This window comes from Acanthopagrus latus, chromosome 15 (assembly GCF_904848185.1).
Source record: "Acanthopagrus latus isolate v.2019 chromosome 15, fAcaLat1.1, whole genome shotgun sequence".
Lineage (NCBI taxonomy): Eukaryota > Metazoa > Chordata > Actinopteri > Spariformes > Sparidae > Acanthopagrus > Acanthopagrus latus.
In genome coordinates this window covers 23,726,677-23,732,018 of record NC_051053.1, presented here as the reverse complement: position 1 = coordinate 23,732,018, position 5,342 = coordinate 23,726,677, and the positions used below count along the sequence as shown (strand labels likewise).

The window sequence follows — 5,342 nt, the reverse complement described above, 5'->3', positions numbered from 1 at the left end:
CCAACGACGCCGGGGGAGGGAGAGGGGGGAGGAGGAGGAGGGGGGAGGAGGGGGGGTGCTGGGCGGAAGCGGTGACGTCGGTCTACATTTTGGTGAAGGGCCACAATGGTTGCAAGCCGGAGGGGCCCTTGATAAATGACCCCCCCCCCCCCCTTCTTTCCCATCTCCGGATCCCTGATTTTAAATCCGGACATGTCACCTTTGTTCTCCCATAAAAACCCTTCAGCGTCTACTTTGCTTTATTCCACAGTGAAAACCAAAATTAACACAGTGCCTTAGAAAAAGATTATAAAATATTAACTAATCACAAAAAATACAAGAGGGTAAGAATAACTATGTGAACCAAAAGTAGCCAGTAGATTGAGTTATCATTTTCTTGAGTAACTAAAAAAAAAAAAAACAAATAAACAAAGTAAAGTGTGATGAAACAAAAAAAAGATTAAAGGGATTTTCAGGTTAATCTCATTAACTTTTTACCACCATATCTTTAAGAGACTTCCAGGTAATCCATAGCAGCTGTGTGCAGTCTTTGAGAAGTAAACTAGTCTGCAGATTTAGCTTTTTAACACCTATTGATCTCTTAAAGTGTTGGGAAGTTAGATGATTAGCCACTTTTGTTTTCGTTGAGTGCTGCCAGATTTGTGTTCCTGCTGCAAACAGTTGCCAGCATTGTTATCAGGTTCACGGCTGGGCGAAGAAATCAACAGGGCTCGGTTTTTAAAGCTGGTCGTGCAGCTCCCTCAGCTGGTGACTCATACATCCTACATGCTGAGAGAGAAGGACTGAAGTAATCCTTTTGTTAAAATCATCCTTAAACAGCAGTCCTTGATTATTTGGCAGCATTTTCTAGTTTTTAAGCACAAATTGTACTTTTTTTTAATGACATAACTTTAGAATAAGTACCCCATAAATTATGCTAAACTGCTTTCAATGGAAATGTAAATAAAGGTAACATGATGATAGAATATATTAAACCTGTCAGAGGTACCACAGTTTGACTGATACTAGATTTCTGAGGCAAACTACAACACAAGTGTAAAAAACACATCCAATATCAATCAATCAATCAATCAATATTCTTATTTATTCACATATTGTAGAGGCCTACATAAACAGTTTCTTTTCAGTGCTCAGATTTTGACCAAAGGATTGCAGTGAACAGTTTTACTCTAAATCCTTTAATCAATTATCATTTAACAGCAATTCTTGTTTATTTAGTGTTGTTTGAGTTTGAAAACACAATTTGTAATTTATTATTATTATTACGTAAACATTTAAACACTTTTTTTGCAATGATCCCTGAAATGTGGTTATTGAAAATGTGTGACAAAGATATGTGTCAGCCGACAATGAAGGCGGAATATTTATGGTTCAATCAGTAATTTTCCAAATGACATCAGTTCACCAAAGCAGGTAACTTCACTGGGACTTTTCTCTTTGTTATGTTCTGTAAGAAGTATAAAATGTCTTCATTTGGGCACATATAGAAGAACATACGATAATACTGACCACTATCAGTGACCTACAGACTAGATCGACCTGGATTTAGTCAGTAAACATTGTTGATTAGCCATTCAACTAAAAGAAGATCAGGGAGATTAAGGAGAAGATCAGCACACATTGTGATCGTGGCCTATCAATCAAAGGAGCAGCGGGAGTGGATCATAGGATCAATAGCACCAAAAAACCCAAAACAGTTCTTTCATCACCACTGGAGTTTCAATTGGCATGTTTCACAGTCTGTCAGTAAACTTAGAAGTCACTGTCAGGATCTATCAGACATTTCCTGTTTATCATTGAAGCAGTTTTTTTTGGGAACAATTTCTATGTTTAAATCCAGTTTATCAGCTGTCTAATCAATATAAACCACATATACATCTTCTACATATAATTGCATGAATGTTAGTATTGTTCTGCTCTTTGACTCTGATGCAGCATACACATCTACAAAGTAACTAGAAACTAAAGTAATCAAATAAATGTAGTGGAGAGAAAAAGACATTATTAAATCAGCACCTCAGAAATACTTATGTACAGTACTGGAATAAATTAACTGTGCCAACACTGGGCCACTAACTGCTGCAGATTCACCTCAGTTATTGCATTTATGTGTTGGTGTTTGTTCATCCAAAAAGGAATAATTTGTGTTTAATTTGCTGAAATGACCCTTCAGTGTTTCTTTCCCAGTTTGTATTTGTCTGGCAGAAAAAGTATTTGTATTTGTATGAAGTGTGTGATATATACAGTTGACTGAAATTTCATATAGAGGACTTTTGGGAATGTTAATTTTTTTAACCTTGGAATTGAGCTGCCAACTTTACTGCCACTAAAGTGTATTTTTTTTTTAAAGAGAGGGTCATTCATAGTTGCCCTCAAAACAACAGTTTTTGTGTCCTACACAAAACATTTAACAAAGTTTTTACCATTTTCATTATTTGTCACCAGAACAAATCAGAAAATACCTGGCACTGTCTGAGGATTTGGATGCAGCAGTACAAGAACCTGCATGCTGACGTTTTAATGGATTTCTTCTGAACAGGTAATGACGCCCAAACTTGTTTTACATGTCATGCACCATTGTTAAAACTGCAACTGGGAACAGGTTTAGAGAGTTAACTAAGTTACTGTGTTATTAAGTGTAATATTCTCTCAATACCTAAATGAGTTTCATGGAGTCTGATGTTTGGATTATCTCCCCTCATAGATTGATATTTCATTGTTAAGTTGAAAAATAATGACATCATCTTCAACAGTCATCTGGCTCTACACTGCCACCGTGTGGTTTAAAGATGAAAGTTCAGACTATACTACATTTAGTATACGAACTAAAAAACACTGAAAATGTTTTTAAATAATGAAATAGTTTTTCTTCCAGTTGCTATTTCTGGTTAAGAGCAGTCTTTGTTAGCATAAAAAGTACATCTATGTGGGTATAGTGTGTTTTTTTCCCATGTTGCTGTGTCTGGTTTCTGTCAGTGCGTGTTGTTTTTGTATCGTTATGCTGTCCTAATATTTGCTTTATGTTCTGTATGTACCCCATGCAACTGAAATTTCCCCTCAAGGTATTGAAGGGTCATTTATCCAAAGCTCCCTTGAGTATATAAACACTTAATGAGTCCACTCATACAAAGTCAGCCTCCCATTCATCATCACTCGAGTAAATACTGCGTTTACTTCCCAGCTCTGGGAGACAGAAATTCATAATATTCTAATTTCACAGTAATATAACATAACATCACAGTTACTGGGTTTTTTCTCCATAATGAAGGCCACCCAGTCAAAGTAGTTAAATTGATAGTATCATTTAAAAAAGTACTGCAAGCAAATGGTTGACGATGTAAAGCCTTTTACTGAAAAATGTACTTTGTTGTTGTAACTTTATTTGGATGTTTGACAGAGGATGTGCAGAATGAGTTTGAAACAAGACAGTTGTTTTTTACATTGCTGAAGGAGGAAAAGTTGCTCTGTGCCCTAAATCTGAGTTGAGAACGTAGATGTCCACATGTCCGTATACATACAAGATATCTGCATTTTTGTTATGTTATATATTTTTTAACAAGGGAGGAGAGGGTGTGTTTTTAACAACAGTTGATTAAACTTAACAAATTCACAGTTTTATGTCTGAAAGTGTGGATGTGTTGATAATATGGTATTTGTAAACGGGTTTGAGAGACTGCATCTGTGTCACTGTAAGACTAATGACCAAGAGCAGTAGAGCTATGGGTGGGTGTAATGTGGTGGTGCTGGAGGAGATGTGGATGAGGGATCCAAATTTGAAAATTTGTCCCCCTGTCCATAATTCCTAGTGGCGGTCCTGTCTTATATGTGTGGGGTACTGAATTTAATGTCAAGTCTCTTGTGCTTCCTCCCCACTGAGAGTTTCATTTAAATATCTGCTACTGATTAAATGAGTGATGTAATGTTGACAAGACAAGGACTTCTCACAATGGGGGAAAAAAAATGTATTAAGCAAACATTTTTGCAAACTGGAATGGAATGACAGTCCTTTTTGTTATCAGCTTGAGTCTTTCTTATTCTTTCACAATGTTTTCTGTGCTCACTTCAGAAGCAGCTCCAGCCACAATGCTAAATACACAGAAGTTTTTAATGGGGTCAATTTGTCTCTAATTCAAACCACACCATGTTGCGCTCCCCCACCTCATGGAGACCCCTTCTGAGTATCACAAAACATCCATCAGCCCTGACTCCCTGACCTCGCTGCATCCCCCACGGCCAATCAGAATCAAACCAGACAGCGTCACTCTGTCTGTAACGTTTGTACATGTACATAAAAGCCTCCTTTCCCTTCAAGAGCGCTTACGACCCCAAAGCCCCTCTTCCTCCTCCCTCCGACCCCCTATCACAACACTCCACATCCAGGTGATAAATGAGGTTGCCCCAGTGTGTGGTATCAGGTCAAAGGTCGACCTAACAGTTCTTGTGGGGTTTGAGGGCAGATTGAAGTCACTGGGACGTTCATTACCATCCTGGTTAAACTGCAGCCTCCTTCTCCGTCATCACCACAGCTCTGTGCTGCTCTGTTCCAGCAGAGGGAGACAGAGACTCACATGACTGCCCGCTACAGTCCAACCAGTGAAAATGCTTCTCACAGTATAAAGAAGGTAATGATGAAGTTTTTTGTATTTCTATAAAAATATCATTAATGTGTTAATTTGAAGATTTAGCTAACAGCATGTTGTTCTTATAAACCCACTCCCTTGAACTTTGCTCAGTGAAGAAATAAAGAAAAGAAAATGTATTTGCCCCTTTTGACACAAAGTTAAATTTCCTGGAGCTTACTCACTGTAGTGATAGTTGTTGTTCAGTCCCACATCGGTATTCTGTCAGGGCTGAAAAGGTTTTTGATCCTGTTGAAGAGAGTTGTAAACAGTTGTCTGTTTGCACAACTGAAGGCTGCAAATCAGTTGGTGTGCAGAGATCCGAGTTTCAACTAGTGTTGATTTATCAGTCAGTCAGTTGACAGTAGGGCTGTACAATATGGTAAAAAAAATCTTATTTACAATATTTTGATCAGATTAGTAAGAATGATCATTTTTTTCACGTGACATGATGTTAGCTGAAGAAGGGCTTTAGTTCAAAATGTCACACATGGAGGTAATACATTTTTATGGGGGCCTTATCTGGTGTACAGTTTTTGCATTCTTGATTTTGTGTTTAATTATTTTGGATGTATGTGCTTCTTACTTCTGTCAGTAAAATGTGAGAAACTCAGCAATAGCTGGTTCTTTGGGAATGGCTGGTATTTTTTATTTTTATTTTAAAGTGTTATTTTTAAATAAATAAGTAAAATCACAGTATGGTTAGGTGAAATACCCAGATTA

General features: G+C 37.5%; 1 protein-coding gene across 2 annotated transcripts in view; it reads left to right on the top strand.

Annotated features, from left to right (window-relative positions):
• The window catches only part of LOC119033769 (homeobox protein Meis1), a 217,620-nt gene that overhangs the window by 2,364 nt on the left and 209,914 nt on the right, over nucleotides 1-5,342 (top strand). For both annotated transcript variants that reach the window (XM_037124299.1, XM_037124301.1), the window contains exon 2: nucleotides 2,446-2,539. The gene's annotated coding sequence lies outside the window, so the exon portion shown is untranslated. The remainder of the gene's footprint in view (nucleotides 1-2,445; nucleotides 2,540-5,342) is intronic.